Consider the following 15688-nt stretch of genomic DNA (forward strand, 5'->3'; position numbering starts at 1 on the left):
ATTTCCCATCTTTGACGCAATTCTCCATCTCCAATTTCAGTACTAAAAAGGCGACGCTACTTCTTGCTGTGTCCCATCGCAAGTTACATTCAAGCCCTTGTGACGCTGATCAAACAAGAGGTTGCAAATCAGCTTCAATTGCTTACTGCCATCTCAGTCGCTTGCAGAAGGTGCCTCACCCTATGTCATACAATGGCGAGTTGCCTCTATTACCAAAGCGGCGGCGGCGCCGACGACGACGACAACCGCGAGGGTCTCTACCAGGGGTAGAAAATACATCACAAGAACTAAGTATTCCACGTCGGCATTCTCCGGAGACTGCCAAAAGCAGCAGTTTCTGGTGCCTACTTTAATAGCACCATTCGCACTATTCATTTGCGAGAGCATTTCTTAAATACCGAACCCATTCATAATTTTTTATATCCTTGACCGCTTTTTTCGAAAGATCTACGTTAGAAGGGGCTGTTACAAAATTCTTTTGCCTCCTGTGAGGATCGAACTCACGACCTCTGGTTTACTAGACCAGCGCTCTGCCACTGAGCTAAGGAGGCGCCGCCTAGTTCACATTTCGGGTACTTCAATCTTATGGACCAGTCAATCGGAGCCCTTCAGCTGGAAACGCACCGCATTAGCGACTATTATTTGTATTTAGTTAGCACAGCTGCTGCTTTCCTACACATCTCACACGATATCGATGTACGCCTAAAATTCCAAAACAACACTTTTATTTCATTTCAGAGCTACTTTCAGCTTCAAAAACCATTCCTCTGATATTCATACGAAGCTAGGCATCGTCGTAACCCGTTACGTTCATTACGCAAGGCTCACGAGAGGGGCGCAGGTTGCATCCGCGTAGACACAAAATTTTGCGCCGCCCAGCGTGGGACTCGAACCCACGACTCTGAGATTAAGAGTCTCATGCTCTACCGACTGAGCTAGCCGGACTCCACACAACGCGTCACGAGCCATACAGTATTTATGCGACCTGCGACCATCTATGGAAGATCCTTTTGACTACAGCTTATTTCCTGCTGCCACAAATGAGCTACAATTCCTATTCAATGAAATAAATTTTCCGAAAGGCATCAAATCTACTTGAAATGATACGTGGCTATCAGCACCATTATTCAACACACATGCTCGACTGTGCGCAGACGCCTGTGGCGCAGCTCTTGGGTCCTGAGTCAGACGCAGTAGTTCCAAAAATCTCTCCTGATCGGCACTGTGCCGAAAATTTCGCTACACAACCCCTTTGTCTTGCTTGAGCTTCAGGTAGACGCCGGTTTGCAGCCAGGAAGCGGACAGCAGCAACTTTCAACTAGATTTGTAGTACTCAAACAACTCAGTAAAACAGCATGCATCTTTTGCAGAACTGGAAAAACTCGACCGTGACAGGATTCGAACCTGCAATCTTCGGATCCGATGTCCGACGCCTTATCCATTAGGCCACACGGTCACTGGCGCAATATGCTTCCCCACACACACCTCATTGTCGCCATTTGTACGCTTGCCGGAATGAATTTCCCATCTTTGACGCAATTCTCCATCTCCAATTTCAGTACTAAAAAGGCGACGCTACTTCTTGCTGTGTCCCATCGCAAGTTACATTCAAGCCCTTGTGACGCTGATCAAACAAGAGGTTGCAAATCAGCTTCAATTGCTTACTGCCATCTCAGTCGCTTGCAGAAGGTGCCTCACCCTATGTCATACAATGGCGAGTTGCCTCTATTACCAAAGCGGCGGCGGCGCCGACGACGACGACGACAACCGCGAGGGTCTCTACCAGGGGTAGAAAATACATCACAAGAACTAAGTATTCCACGTCGGCATTCTCCGGAGACTGCCAAAAGCAGCAGTTTCTGGTGCCTACTTTAATAGCACCATTCGCACTATTCATTTGCGAGAGCATTTCTTAAATACCGAACCCATTCATAATTTTTTATATCCTTGACCGCTTTTTTCGAAAGATCTACGTTAGAAGGGGCTGTTACAAAATTCTTTTGCCTCCTGTGAGGATCGAACTCACGACCTCTGGTTTACTAGACCAGCGCTCTGCCACTGAGCTAAGGAGGCGCCGCCTAGTTCATATTTCGGGTACTTCAATCTTATGGACCAGTCAATCGGAGCCCTTCAGCTGGAAACGCACCGCATTAGCGACCATTATTTGTATTTAGTTAGCACAGCTGCTGCTTTCCTACACATCTCACACGATATCGATGTACGCCTAAAATTCCAAAACAACACTTTTATTTCATTTCAGAGCTACTTTCAGCTTCAAAAACCATTCCTCTGATATTCATACGAAGCTAGGCATCGTCGTAACCCGTTACGTTCATTACGCAAGGCTCACGAGAGGGGCGCAGGTTGCATCCGCGTAGACACAAAATTTTGCGCCGCCCAGCGTGGGGCTCGAACCCACGACTCTGAGATTAAGAGTCTCATGCTCTACCGACTGAGCTAGCCGGGCTCCACACAACGCGTCACGAGCCATACAGTATTTATGCGACCTGCGACCATCTATGGAAGATCCTTTTGACTACAGCTTATTTCCTGCTGCCACAAATGAGCTACAATTCCTATTCAATGAAATAAATTTTCCGAAAGGCATCAAATCTACTTGAAATGATACGTGGCTATCAGCACCATTATTCAACACACATGCTCGACTGTGCGCAGACGCCTGTGGCGCAGCTCTTGGGTCCTGAGTCAGACGCAGTAGTTCCAAAAATCTCTCCTGATCGGCACTGTGCCGAAAATTTCGCTACACAACCCCTTTGTCTTGCTTGAGCTTCAGGTAGACGCCGGTTTGCAGCCAGGAAGCGGACAGCAGCAACTTTCAACTAGATTTGTAGTACTCAAACAACTCAGTAAAACAGCATGCATCTTTTGCAGAACTGGAAAAACTCGACCGTGACAGGATTCGAACCTGCAATCTTCGGATCCGAAGTCCGACGCCTTATCCATTAGGCCACACGGTCACTGGCGCAATATGCTTCCCCACACACACCTCATTGTCGCCATTTGTACGCTTGCCGGAATGAATTTCCCATCTTTGACGCAATTCTCCATCTCCAATTTCAGTACTAAAAAGGCGACGCTACTTCTTGCTGTGTCCCATCGCAAGTTACATTCAAGCCCTTGTGACGCTGATCAAACAAGAGGTTGCAAATCAGCTTCAATTGCTTACTGCCATCTCAGTCGCTTGCAGAAGGTGCCTCACCCTATGTCATACAATGGCGAGTTGCCTCTATTACCAAAGCGGCGGCGGCGCCGACGACGACGACGACAACCGCGAGGGTCTCTACCAGGGGTAGAAAATACATCACAAGAACTAAGTATTCCACGTCGGCATTCTCCGGAGACTGCCAAAAGCAGCAGTTTCTGGTGCCTACTTTAATAGCACCATTCGCACTATTCATTTGCGAGAGCATTTCTTAAATACCGAACCCATTCATAATTTTTTATATCCTTGACCGCTTTTTTCGAAAGATCTACGTTAGAAGGGGCTGTTACAAAATTCTTTTGCCTCCTGTGAGGATCGAACTCACGACCTCTGGTTTACTAGACCAGCGCTCTGCCACTGAGCTAAGGAGGCGCCGCCTAGTTCACATTTCGGGTACTTCAATCTTATGGACCAGTCAATCGGAGCCCTTCAGCTGGAAACGCACCGCATTAGCGACCATTATTTGTATTTAGTTAGCACAGCTGCTGCTTTCCTACACATCTCACACGATATCGATGTACGCCTAAAATTCCAAAACAACACTTTTATTTCATTTCAGAGCTACTTTCAGCTTCAAAAACCATTCCTCTGATATTCATACGAAGCTAGGCATCGTCGTAACCCGTTACGTTCATTACGCAAGGCTCACGAGAGGGGCGCAGGTTGCATCCGCGTAGACACAAAATTTTGCGCCGCCCAGCGTGGGGCTCGAACCCACGACCCTGAGATTAAGAGTCTCATGCTCTACCGACTGAGCTAGCCGGGCTCCACACAACGCGTCACGAGCCATACAGTATTTATGCGACCTGCGACCATCTATGGAAGATCCTTTTGACTACAGCTTATTTCCTGCTGCCACAAATGAGCTACAATTCCTATTCAATGAAATAAATTTTCCGAAAGGCATCAAATCTACTTGAAATGATACGTGGCTATCAGCACCATTATTCAACACACATGCTCGACTGTGCGCAGACGCCTGTGGCGCAGCTCTTGGGTCCTGAGTCAGACGCAGTAGTTCCAAAAATCTCTCCTGATCGGCACTGTGCCGAAAATTTCGCTACACAACCCCTTTGTCTTGCTTGAGCTTCAGGTAGACGCCGGTTTGCAGCCAGGAAGCGGACAGCAGCAACTTTCAACTAGATTTGTAGTACTCAAACAACTCAGTAAAACAGAATGCATCTTTTGCAGAACTGGAAAAACTCGACCGTGATAGGATTCGAACCTGCAATCTTCGGATCCGAAGTCCGACGCCTTATCCATTAGGCCACACGGTCACTGGCGCAATATGCTTCCCCACACACACCTCATTGTCGCCATTTGTACGCTTGCCGGAATGAATTTCCCATCTTTGACGCAATTCTCCATCTCCAATTTCAGTACTAAAAAGGCGACGCTACTTCTTGCTGTGTCCCATCGCAAGTTACATTCAAGCCCTTGTGACGCTGATCAAACAAGAGGTTGCAAATCAGCTTCAATTGCTTACTGCCATCTCAGTCGCTTGCAGAAGGTGCCTCACCCTATGTCATACAATGGCGAGTTGCCTCTATTACCAAAGCGGCGGCGGCGCCGACGACGACGACAACCGCGAGGGTCTCTACCAGGGGTAGAAAATACATCACAAGAACTAAGTATTCCACGTCGGCATTCTCCGGAGACTGCCAAAAGCAGCAGTTTCTGGTGCCTACTTTAATAGCACCATTCGCACTATTCATTTGCGAGAGCATTTCTTAAATACCGAACCCATTCATAATTTTTTATATCCTTGACCGCTTTTTTCGAAAGATCTACGTTAGAAGGGGCTGTTACAAAATTCTTTTGCCTCCTGTGAGGATCGAACTCACGACCTCTGGTTTACTAGACCAGCGCTCTGCCACTGAGCTAAGGAGGCGCCGCCTAGTTCACATTTCGGGTACTTCAATCTTATGGACCAGTCAATCGGAGCCCTTCAGCTGGAAACGCACCGCATTAGCGACCATTATTTGTATTTAGTTAGCACAGCTGCTGCTTTCCTACACATCTCACACGATATCGATGTACGCCTAAAATTCCAAAACAACACTTTTATTTCATTTCAGAGCTACTTTCAGCTTCAAAAACCATTCCTCTGATATTCATACGAAGCTAGGCATCGTCGTAACCCGTTACGTTCATTACGCAAGGCTCACGAGAGGGGCGCAGGTTGCATCCGCGTAGACACAAAATTTTGCGCCGCCCAGCGTGGGGCTCGAACCCACGACCCTGAGATTAAGAGTCTCATGCTCTACCGACTGAGCTAGCCGGGCTCCACACAACGCGTCACGAGCCATACAGTATTTATGCGACCTGCGACCATCTATGGAAGATCCTTTTGACTACAGCTTATTTCCTGCTGCCACAAATGAGCTACAATTCCTATTCAATGAAATAAATTTTCCGAAAGGCATCAAATCTACTTGAAATGATACGTGGCTATCAGCACCATTATTCAACACACATGCTCGACTGTGCGCAGACGCCTGTGGCGCAGCTCTTGGGTCCTGAGTCAGACGCAGTAGTTCCAAAAATCTCTCCTGATCGGCACTGTGCCGAAAATTTCGCTACACAACCCCTTTGTCTTGCTTGAGCTTCAGGTAGACGCCGGTTTGCAGCCAGGAAGCGGACAGCAGCAACTTTCAACTAGATTTGTAGTACTCAAACAACTCAGTAAAACAGAATGCATCTTTTGCAGAACTGGAAAAACTCGACCGTGATAGGATTCGAACCTGCAATCTTCGGATCCGAAGTCCGACGCCTTATCCATTAGGCCACACGGTCACTGGCGCAATATGCTTCCCCACACACACCTCATTGTCGCCATTTGTACGCTTGCCGGAATGAATTTCCCATCTTTGACGCAATTCTCCATCTCCAATTTCAGTACTAAAAAGGCGACGCTACTTCTTGCTGTGTCCCATCGCAAGTTACATTCAAGCCCTTGTGACGCTGATCAAACAAGAGGTTGCAAATCAGCTTCAATTGCTTACTGCCATCTCAGTCGCTTGCAGAAGGTGCCTCACCCTATGTCATACAATGGCGAGTTGCCTCTATTACCAAAGCGGCGGCGGCGCCGACGACGACGACAACCGCGAGGGTCTCTACCAGGGGTAGAAAATACATCACAAGAACTAAGTATTCCACGTCGGCATTCTCCGGAGACTGCCAAAAGCAGCAGTTTCTGGTGCCTACTTTAATAGCACCATTCGCACTATTCATTTGCGAGAGCATTTCTTAAATACCGAACCCATTCATAATTTTTTATATCCTTGACCGCTTTTTTCGAAAGATCTACGTTAGAAGGGGCTGTTACAAAATTCTTTTGCCTCCTGTGAGGATCGAACTCACGACCTCTGGTTTACTAGACCAGCGCTCTGCCACTGAGCTAAGGAGGCGCCGCCTAGTTCACATTTCGGGTACTTCAATCTTATGGACCAGTCAATCGGAGCCCTTCAGCTGGAAACGCACCGCATTAGCGACCATTATTTGTATTTAGTTAGCACAGCTGCTGCTTTCCTACACATCTCACACGATATCGATGTACGCCTAAAATTCCAAAACAACACTTTTATTTCATTTCAGAGCTACTTTCAGCTTCAAAAACCATTCCTCTGATATTCATACGAAGCTAGGCATCGTCGTAACCCGTTACGTTCATTACGCAAGGCTCACGAGAGGGGCGCAGGTTGCATCCGCGTAGACACAAAATTTTGCGCCGCCCAGCGTGGGGCTCGAACCCACGACCCTGAGATTAAGAGTCTCATGCTCTACCGACTGAGCTAGCCGGGCTCCACACAACGCGTCACGAGCCATACAGTATTTATGCGACCTGCGACCATCTATGGAAGATCCTTTTGACTACAGCTTATTTCCTGCTGCCACAAATGAGCTACAATTCCTATTCAATGAAATAAATTTTCCGAAAGGCATCAAATCTACTTGAAATGATACGTGGCTATCAGCACCATTATTCAACACACATGCTCGACTGTGCGCAGACGCCTGTGGCGCAGCTCTTGGGTCCTGAGTCAGACGCAGTAGTTCCAAAAATCTCTCCTGATCGGCACTGTGCCGAAAATTTCGCTACACAACCCCTTTGTCTTGCTTGAGCTTCAGGTAGACGCCGGTTTGCAGCCAGGAAGCGGACAGCAGCAACTTTCAACTAGATTTGTAGTACTCAAACAACTCAGTAAAACAGAATGCATCTTTTGCAGAACTGGAAAAACTCGACCGTGATAGGATTCGAACCTGCAATCTTCGGATCCGAAGTCCGACGCCTTATCCATTTTTTTTTTTTTTTTTTTTTTTTTTTTTTTTTTCGGGCCTCCATCCACCCCTTATAGCCCGTCCTTCTGCTCGCCATTTAGTCGCCTTCGTCGGCGCGGCATCAAAGGCCTTTAATTTAAGGAAAATGAAAAACGTTGTGGATTACATGCGTCGTTCAGATACAAGCATCCATAGGAAGTAAATAGGAACTGAAATTTATTGCGGCTCCATTGCCTCGTGGTAACAGAAAACGTCAAGGAAGTTAAAAGGAAAGTGAAAATCCATTTCTTGGAAAATAGAAAAGCTTTGTTTTGAACTCTGCGAAATTGAAAGAGAACTAAATTATTTCTCGAAAACAGAAAACTGAATTTTCTTCTTCTTACAAAATGAAGCTTGAAATATTGCCAATCGATTACTTCAGAGGTGTTTGTAACTCGTGGTTCGGTCAACATGACGTAGTATTCGCCGTATAGATGGTCCGTCTTATCTTGAGTGAGTATCTGCTGAATGTTCGTTAACATGAAATTCAATCAATTGATCTAGCAGTCACTTTTTGTTTTTTTACGTTATAGCTTTGAGCAGGTAGTTGGCGAAGTTATCCTTATAGTTTTTCGTTTTCATTAGTATCTGGTGGTGAGTTGTAAGATAGACCCAGAAGTCTTCTTTACTCTTTTCTGCTTTTGTAAATAAGTAATGTACAGTAGCGGCTTTTAACCAGTTTAGAGCGTTCCTTCTCGTCCGTGGGTACGGGGTATCGTCCGGCGTCAGAAAGGCAGCAGGGGTTATGTATCTGGGCGATGTTCGACTGATGAGTGCTAACTTGTTCGTGATATATTCCCATATACCTTTTACGTTGTCGCACACAAACCTGTGTTCATCAGTATCTATTAAATTACACGTTGTGCACAAAGGTGATTCTGCGAGGTGTATGTTATGTAGTTTGGAGTTAGTGGCCAATTTTCTGTTAACTGCGAAATACCAAGTGGCTTTCATTGTTGACGGCAAGTACGGACTATGGATGTTCTCCCAGATTACCTTCCAGTCGAAAAGGTTGTATTTTTCTTCGATGTTATTTTTCTTCTTATCTTTTAGAAGTTCCTGGTAAACGTGTTTCACTGTCTTCATTTCCTGTTCGGGGATCCTTGTTTGTACATAACTGTACTCCAGTAAAAACCATTTTAAGTGGTAAAGTCCGTTTGGAATATGTTGCACCGTGATTGGTGGACTGAGGTCGGCGGGAGCTATCTCAGTAAGCAGGTGAGCAGCGAGACTATCAGCTGAGTGTTTCCATTGGTGGAAAGTTTTTGATATGTATAAAGCTTGCGCCTTCTTTCCAACATCGACAAGATTTAAGCCACCATTTTTTGTGGCAAGCGTTAAGGTGTCAAACTGGACTTTAAAAATGTGGTGATGGCTGACAAACTGTCCTAAAGCTGACATAATTCGTTTTGCAGTGAGTGTAGACATTGGTAAAACTTGAGCGACATAATTGAGTTTCGAGGTGAGGTATACATTTGCGACCGTTACTTTCTGAATTTCATTTAGTTTTCGTACACTGTGTTCTCGTATGCTGGCACGAATAGTCCGTAGAAGCTTTCTATAGTTGGTTGCAATGGTGTGCCGAATGTTACTCTGAAAATCAATTCCAATCCATTAGGCCACACGGTCACTGGCGCAATATGCTTCCCCACACACACCTCATTGTCGCCATTTGTACGCTTGCCGGAATGAATTTCCCATCTTTGACGCAATTCTCCATCTCCAATTTCAGTACTAAAAAGGCGACGCTACTTCTTGCTGTGTCCCATCGCAAGTTACATTCAAGCCCTTGTGACGCTGATCAAACAAGAGGTTGCAAATCAGCTTCAATTGCTTACTGCCATCTCAGTCGCTTGCAGAAGGTGCCTCACCCTATGTCATACAATGGCGAGTTGCCTCTATTACCAAAGCGGCGGCGGCGCCGACGACGACGACAACCGCGAGGGTCTCTACCAGGGGTAGAAAATACATCACAAGAACTAAGTATTCCACGTCGGCATTCTCCGGAGACTGCCAAAAGCAGCAGTTTCTGGTGCCTACTTTAATAGCACCATTCGCACTATTCATTTGCGAGAGCATTTCTTAAATACCGAACCCATTCATAATTTTTTATATCCTTGACCGCTTTTTTCGAAAGATCTACGTTAGAAGGGGCTGTTACAAAATTCTTTTGCCTCCTGTGAGGATCGAACTCACGACCTCTGGTTTACTAGACCAGCGCTCTGCCACTGAGCTAAGGAGGCGCCGCCTAGTTCACATTTCGGGTACTTCAATCTTATGGACCAGTCAATCGGAGCCCTTCAGCTGGAAACGCACCGCATTAGCGACCATTATTTGTATTTAGTTAGCACAGCTGCTGCTTTCCTACACATCTCACACGATATCGATGTACGCCTAAAATTCCAAAACAACACTTTTATTTCATTTCAGAGCTACTTTCAGCTTCAATAACCATTCCTCTGATATTCATACGAAGCTAGGCATCGTCGTAACCCGTTACGTTCATTACGCAAGGCTCACGAGAGGGGCGCAGGTTGCATCCGCGTAGACACAAAATTTTGCGCCGCCCAGCGTGGGGCTCGAACCCACGACCCTGAGATTAAGAGTCTCATGCTCTACCGACTGAGCTAGCCGGGCTCCACACAACGCGTCACGAGCCATACAGTATTTATGCGACCTGCGACCATCTATGGAAGATCCTTTTGACTACAGCTTATTTCCTGCTGCCACAAATGAGCTACAATTCCTATTCAATGAAATAAATTTTCCGAAAGGCATCAAATCTACTTGAAATGATACGTGGCTATCAGCACCATTATTCAACACACATGCTCGACTGTGCGCAGACGCCTGTGGCGCAGCTCTTGGGTCCTGAGTCAGACGCAGTAGTTCCAAAAATCTCTCCTGATCGGCACTGTGCCGAAAATTTCGCTACACAACCCCTTTGTCTTGCTTGAGCTTCAGGTAGACGCCGGTTTGCAGCCAGGAAGCGGACAGCAGCAACTTTCAACTAGATTTGTAGTACTCAAACAACTCAGTAAATCAGAATGCATCTTTTGCAGAACTGGAAAAACTCGACCGTGATAGGATTCGAACCTGCAATCTTCGGATCCGAAGTCCGACGCCTTATCCATTAGGCCACACGGTCACTGGCGCAATATGCTTCCCCACACACATCTCATTGTCGCCATTTGTACGCTTGCCGGAATGAATTTCCCATCTTTGACGCAATTCTCCATCTCCAATTTCAGTACTAAAAAGGCGACGCTACTTCTTGCTGTGTCCCATCGCAAGTTACATTCAAGCCCTTGTGACGCTGATCAAACAAGAGGTTGCAAATCAGCTTCAATTGCTTACTGCCATCTCAGTCGCTTGCAGAAGGTGCCTCACCCTATGTCATACAATGGCGAGTTGCCTCTATTACCAAAGCGGCGGCGGCGCCGACGACGACGACGACAACCGCGAGGGTCTCTACCAGGGGTAGAAAATACATCACAAGAACTAAGTATTCCACGTCGGCATTCTCCGGAGACTGCCAAAAGCAGCAGTTTCTGGTGCCTACTTTAATAGCACCATTCGCACTATTCATTTGCGAGAGCATTTCTTAAATACCGAACCCATTCATAATTTTTTATATCCTTGACCGCTTTTTTCGAAAGATCTACGTTAGAAGGGGCTGTTACAAAATTCTTTTGCCTCCTGTGAGGATCGAACTCACGACCTCTGGTTTACTAGACCAGCGCTCTGCCACTGAGCTAAGGAGGCGCCGCCTAGTTCACATTTCGGGTACTTCAATCTTATGGACCAGTCAATCGGAGCCCTTCAGCTGGAAACGCACCGCATTAGCGACCATTATTTGTATTTAGTTAGCACAGCTGCTGCTTTCCTACACATCTCACACGATATCGATGTACGCCTAAAATTCCAAAACAACACTTTTATTTCATTTCAGAGCTACTTTCAGCTTCAAAAACCATTCCTCTGATATTCATACGAAGCTAGGCATCGTCGTAACCCGTTACGTTCATTACGCAAGGCTCACGAGAGGGGCGCAGGTTGCATCCGCGTAGACACAAAATTTTGCGCCGCCCAGCGTGGGGCTCGAACCCACGACCCTGAGATTAAGAGTCTCATGCTCTACCGACTGAGCTAGCCGGGCTCCACACAACGCGTCACGAGCCATACAGTATTTATGCGACCTGCGACCATCTATGGAAGATCCTTTTGACTACAGCTTATTTCCTGCTGCCACAAATGAGCTACAATTCCTATTCAATGAAATAAATTTTCCGAAAGGCATCAAATCTACTTGAAATGATACGTGGCTATCAGCACCATTATTCAACACACATGCTCGACTGTGCGCAGACGCCTGTGGCGCAGCTCTTGGGTCCTGAGTCAGACGCAGTAGTTCCAAAAATCTCTCCTGATCGGCACTGTGCCGAAAATTTCGCTACACAACCCCTTTGTCTTGCTTGAGCTTCAGGTAGACGCCGGTTTGCAGCCAGGAAGCGGACAGCAGCAACTTTCAACTAGATTTGTAGTACTCAAACAACTCAGTAAAACAGAATGCATCTTTTGCAGAACTGGAAAAACTCGACCGTGATAGGATTCGAACCTGCAATCTTCGGATCCGAAGTCCGACGCCTTATCCATTAGGCCACACGGTCACTGGCGCAATATGCTTCCCCACACACACCTCATTGTCGCCATTTGTACGCTTGCCGGAATGAATTTCCCATCTTTGACGCAATTCTCCATCTCCAATTTCAGTACTAAAAAGGCGACGCTACTTCTTGCTGTGTCCCATCGCAAGTTACATTCAAGCCCTTGTGACGCTGATCAAACAAGAGGTTGCAAATCAGCTTCAATTGCTTACTGCCATCTCAGTCGCTTGCAGAAGGTGCCTCACCCTATGTCATACAATGGCGAGTTGCCTCTATTACCAAAGCGGCGGCGGCGCCGACGACGACGACAACCGCGAGGGTCTCTACCAGGGGTAGAAAATACATCACAAGAACTAAGTATTCCACGTCGGCATTCTCCGGAGACTGCCAAAAGCAGCAGTTTCTGGTGCCTACTTTAATAGCACCATTCGCACTATTCATTTGCGAGAGCATTTCTTAAATACCGAACCCATTCATAATTTTTTATATCCTTGACCGCTTTTTTCGAAAGATCTACGTTAGAAGGGGCTGTTACAAAATTCTTTTGCCTCCTGTGAGGATCGAACTCACGACCTCTGGTTTACTAGACCAGCGCTCTGCCACTGAGCTAAGGAGGCGCCGCCTAGTTCACATTTCGGGTACTTCAATCTTATGGACCAGTCAATCGGAGCCCTTCAGCTGGAAACGCACCGCATTAGCGACCATTATTTGTATTTAGTTAGCACAGCTGCTGCTTTCCTACACATCTCACACGATATCGATGTACGCCTAAAATTCCAAAACAACACTTTTATTTCATTTCAGAGCTACTTTCAGCTTCAAAAACCATTCCTCTGATATTCATACGAAGCTAGGCATCGTCGTAACCCGTTACGTTCATTACGCAAGGCTCACGAGAGGGGCGCAGGTTGCATCCGCGTAGACACAAAATTTTGCGCCGCCCAGCGTGGGGCTCGAACCCACGACCCTGAGATTAAGAGTCTCATGCTCTACCGACTGAGCTAGCCGGGCTCCACACAACGCGTCACGAGCCATACAGTATTTATGCGACCTGCGACCATCTATGGAAGATCCTTTTGACTACAGCTTATTTCCTGCTGCCACAAATGAGCTACAATTCCTATTCAATGAAATAAATTTTCCGAAAGGCATCAAATCTACTTGAAATGATACGTGGCTATCAGCACCATTATTCAACACACATGCTCGACTGTGCGCAGACGCCTGTGGCGCAGCTCTTGGGTCCTGAGTCAGACGCAGTAGTTCCAAAAATCTCTCCTGATCGGCACTGTGCCGAAAATTTCGCTACACAACCCCTTTGTCTTGCTTGAGCTTCAGGTAGACGCCGGTTTGCAGCCAGGAAGCGGACAGCAGCAACTTTCAACTAGATTTGTAGTACTCAAACAACTCAGTAAAACAGCATGCATCTTTTGCAGAACTGGAAAAACTCGACCGTGACAGGATTCGAACCTGCAATCTTCGGATCCGAAGTCCGACGCCTTATCCATTAGGCCACACGGTCACTGGCGCAATATGCTTCCCCACACACACCTCATTGTCGCCATTTGTACGCTTGCCGGAATGAATTTCCCATCTTTGACGCAATTCTCCATCTCCAATTTCAGTACTAAAAAGGCGACGCTACTTCTTGCTGTGTCCCATCGCAAGTTACATTCAAGCCCTTGTGACGCTGATCAAACAAGAGGTTGCAAATCAGCTTCAATTGCTTACTGCCATCTCAGTCGCTTGCAGAAGGTGCCTCACCCTATGTCATACAATGGCGAGTTGCCTCTATTACCAAAGCGGCGGCGGCGCCGACGACGACGACAACCGCGAGGGTCTCTACCAGGGGTAGAAAATACATCACAAGAACTAAGTATTCCACGTCGGCATTCTCCGGAGACTGCCAAAAGCAGCAGTTTCTGGTGCCTACTTTAATAGCACCATTCGCACTATTCATTTGCGAGAGCATTTCTTAAATACCGAACCCATTCATAATTTTTTATATCCTTGACCGCTTTTTTCGAAAGATCTACGTTAGAAGGGGCTGTTACAAAATTCTTTTGCCTCCTGTGAGGATCGAACTCACGACCTCTGGTTTACTAGACCAGCGCTCTGCCACTGAGCTAAGGAGGCGCCGCCTAGTTCACATTTCGGGTACTTCAATCTTATGGACCAGTCAATCGGAGCCCTTCAGCTGGAAACGCACCGCATTAGCGACCATTATTTGTATTTAGTTAGCACAGCTGCTGCTTTCCTACACATCTCACACGATATCGATGTACGCCTAAAATTCCAAAACAACACTTTTATTTCATTTCAGAGCTACTTTCAGCTTCAAAAACCATTCCTCTGATATTCATACGAAGCTAGGCATCGTCGTAACCCGTTACGTTCATTACGCAAGGCTCACGAGAGGGGCGCAGGTTGCATCCGCGTAGACACAAAATTTTGCGCCGCCCAGTGTGGGACTCGAACCCACGACTCTGAGATTAAGAGACTCATGCTCTACCGACTGAGCTAGCCGGGCTCCACACAACGCGTCACGAGCCATACAGTATTTATGCGACCTGCGACCATCTATGGAAGATCCTTTTGACTACAGCTTATTTCCTGCTGCCACAAATGAGCTACAATTCCTATTCAATGAAATAAATTTTCCGAAAGGCATCAAATCTACTTGAAATGATACGTGGCTATCAGCACCATTATTCAACACACATGCTCGACTGTGCGCAGACGCCTGTGGCGCAGCTCTTGGGTCCTGAGTCAGACGCAGTAGTTCCAAAAATCTCTCCTGATCGGCACTGTGCCGAAAATTTCGCTACACAACCCCTTTGTCTTGCTTGAGCTTCAGGTAGACGCCGGTTTGCAGCCAGGAAGCGGACAGCAGCAACTTTCAACTAGATTTGTAGTACTCAAACAACTCAGTAAAACAGCATGCATCTTTTGCAGAACTGGAAAAACTCGACCGTGACAGGATTCGAACCTGCAATCTTCGGATCCGAAGTCCGACGCCTTATCCATTAGGCCACACGGTCACTGGCGCAATATGCTTCCCCACACACACCTCATTGTCGCCATTTGTACGCTTGCCGGAATGAATTTCCCATCTTTGACGCAATTCTCCATCTCCAATTTCAGTACTAAAAAGGCGACGCTACTTCTTGCTGTGTCCCATCGCAAGTTACATTCAAGCCCTTGTGACGCTGATCAAACAAGAGGTTGCAAATCAGCTTCAATTGCTTACTGCCATCTCAGTCGCTTGCAGAAGGTGCCTCACCCTATGTCATACAATGGCGAGTTGCCTCTATTACCAAAGCGGCGGCGGCGCCGACGACGACGACAACCGCGAGGGTCTCTACCAGGGGTAGAAAATACATCACAAGAACTAAGTATTCCACGTCGGCATTCTCCGGAGACTGCCAAAAGCAGCAGTTTCTGGTGCCTACTTTAATAGCACCATTCGCACTATTCA

At 46.8% G+C, this 15688-nt stretch overlaps 26 non-coding genes across 26 annotated transcripts; all 26 read right to left on the bottom strand.

Annotated features, from left to right (window-relative positions):
- Window positions 1-479: 479 nt before the first annotated feature.
- Window positions 480-551, bottom strand: Trnat-agu. The gene has a single exon. It is a non-coding gene; the product is annotated as a tRNA-Thr (tRNA).
- Window positions 552-872: 321 nt separating this feature from the next.
- Trnak-cuu lies at window positions 873-945 on the bottom strand. Its single transcript has one exon. It is a non-coding gene; the product is annotated as a tRNA-Lys (tRNA).
- Window positions 946-1383: 438 nt separating this feature from the next.
- Window positions 1384-1456, bottom strand: Trnar-ucg. Its single transcript has one exon. It is a non-coding gene; the product is annotated as a tRNA-Arg (tRNA).
- A 545-nt stretch (window positions 1457-2001) lies between these two features.
- Trnat-agu lies at window positions 2002-2073 on the bottom strand. Its single transcript has one exon. It is a non-coding gene; the product is annotated as a tRNA-Thr (tRNA).
- Window positions 2074-2394: 321 nt separating this feature from the next.
- Trnak-cuu lies at window positions 2395-2467 on the bottom strand. The gene has a single exon. It is a non-coding gene; the product is annotated as a tRNA-Lys (tRNA).
- Window positions 2468-2905: 438 nt separating this feature from the next.
- Trnar-ucg lies at window positions 2906-2978 on the bottom strand. The gene has a single exon. It is a non-coding gene; the product is annotated as a tRNA-Arg (tRNA).
- A 545-nt stretch (window positions 2979-3523) lies between these two features.
- On the bottom strand, window positions 3524-3595 carry Trnat-agu. Its single transcript has one exon. It is a non-coding gene; the product is annotated as a tRNA-Thr (tRNA).
- Window positions 3596-3916: 321 nt separating this feature from the next.
- Window positions 3917-3989, bottom strand: Trnak-cuu. The gene has a single exon. It is a non-coding gene; the product is annotated as a tRNA-Lys (tRNA).
- A 438-nt stretch (window positions 3990-4427) lies between these two features.
- Trnar-ucg lies at window positions 4428-4500 on the bottom strand. Its single transcript has one exon. It is a non-coding gene; the product is annotated as a tRNA-Arg (tRNA).
- Window positions 4501-5042: 542 nt separating this feature from the next.
- Window positions 5043-5114, bottom strand: Trnat-agu. The gene has a single exon. It is a non-coding gene; the product is annotated as a tRNA-Thr (tRNA).
- A 321-nt stretch (window positions 5115-5435) lies between these two features.
- Trnak-cuu lies at window positions 5436-5508 on the bottom strand. The gene has a single exon. It is a non-coding gene; the product is annotated as a tRNA-Lys (tRNA).
- Window positions 5509-5946: 438 nt separating this feature from the next.
- Trnar-ucg lies at window positions 5947-6019 on the bottom strand. The gene has a single exon. It is a non-coding gene; the product is annotated as a tRNA-Arg (tRNA).
- A 542-nt stretch (window positions 6020-6561) lies between these two features.
- On the bottom strand, window positions 6562-6633 carry Trnat-agu. The gene has a single exon. It is a non-coding gene; the product is annotated as a tRNA-Thr (tRNA).
- A 321-nt stretch (window positions 6634-6954) lies between these two features.
- Window positions 6955-7027, bottom strand: Trnak-cuu. The gene has a single exon. It is a non-coding gene; the product is annotated as a tRNA-Lys (tRNA).
- A 2687-nt stretch (window positions 7028-9714) lies between these two features.
- Trnat-agu lies at window positions 9715-9786 on the bottom strand. The gene has a single exon. It is a non-coding gene; the product is annotated as a tRNA-Thr (tRNA).
- Window positions 9787-10107: 321 nt separating this feature from the next.
- Trnak-cuu lies at window positions 10108-10180 on the bottom strand. The gene has a single exon. It is a non-coding gene; the product is annotated as a tRNA-Lys (tRNA).
- Window positions 10181-10618: 438 nt separating this feature from the next.
- Trnar-ucg lies at window positions 10619-10691 on the bottom strand. The gene has a single exon. It is a non-coding gene; the product is annotated as a tRNA-Arg (tRNA).
- A 545-nt stretch (window positions 10692-11236) lies between these two features.
- Trnat-agu lies at window positions 11237-11308 on the bottom strand. Its single transcript has one exon. It is a non-coding gene; the product is annotated as a tRNA-Thr (tRNA).
- A 321-nt stretch (window positions 11309-11629) lies between these two features.
- Window positions 11630-11702, bottom strand: Trnak-cuu. The gene has a single exon. It is a non-coding gene; the product is annotated as a tRNA-Lys (tRNA).
- Window positions 11703-12140: 438 nt separating this feature from the next.
- On the bottom strand, window positions 12141-12213 carry Trnar-ucg. Its single transcript has one exon. It is a non-coding gene; the product is annotated as a tRNA-Arg (tRNA).
- Window positions 12214-12755: 542 nt separating this feature from the next.
- On the bottom strand, window positions 12756-12827 carry Trnat-agu. The gene has a single exon. It is a non-coding gene; the product is annotated as a tRNA-Thr (tRNA).
- Window positions 12828-13148: 321 nt separating this feature from the next.
- Window positions 13149-13221, bottom strand: Trnak-cuu. The gene has a single exon. It is a non-coding gene; the product is annotated as a tRNA-Lys (tRNA).
- Window positions 13222-13659: 438 nt separating this feature from the next.
- On the bottom strand, window positions 13660-13732 carry Trnar-ucg. The gene has a single exon. It is a non-coding gene; the product is annotated as a tRNA-Arg (tRNA).
- A 542-nt stretch (window positions 13733-14274) lies between these two features.
- Window positions 14275-14346, bottom strand: Trnat-agu. Its single transcript has one exon. It is a non-coding gene; the product is annotated as a tRNA-Thr (tRNA).
- Window positions 14347-14667: 321 nt separating this feature from the next.
- Window positions 14668-14740, bottom strand: Trnak-cuu. Its single transcript has one exon. It is a non-coding gene; the product is annotated as a tRNA-Lys (tRNA).
- Window positions 14741-15178: 438 nt separating this feature from the next.
- Window positions 15179-15251, bottom strand: Trnar-ucg. Its single transcript has one exon. It is a non-coding gene; the product is annotated as a tRNA-Arg (tRNA).
- Window positions 15252-15688: the final 437 nt, after the last annotated feature.

Source organism: Schistocerca piceifrons, unplaced genomic scaffold, assembly GCF_021461385.2.
Source record: "Schistocerca piceifrons isolate TAMUIC-IGC-003096 unplaced genomic scaffold, iqSchPice1.1 HiC_scaffold_1772, whole genome shotgun sequence".
Lineage (NCBI taxonomy): Eukaryota > Metazoa > Arthropoda > Insecta > Orthoptera > Acrididae > Schistocerca > Schistocerca piceifrons.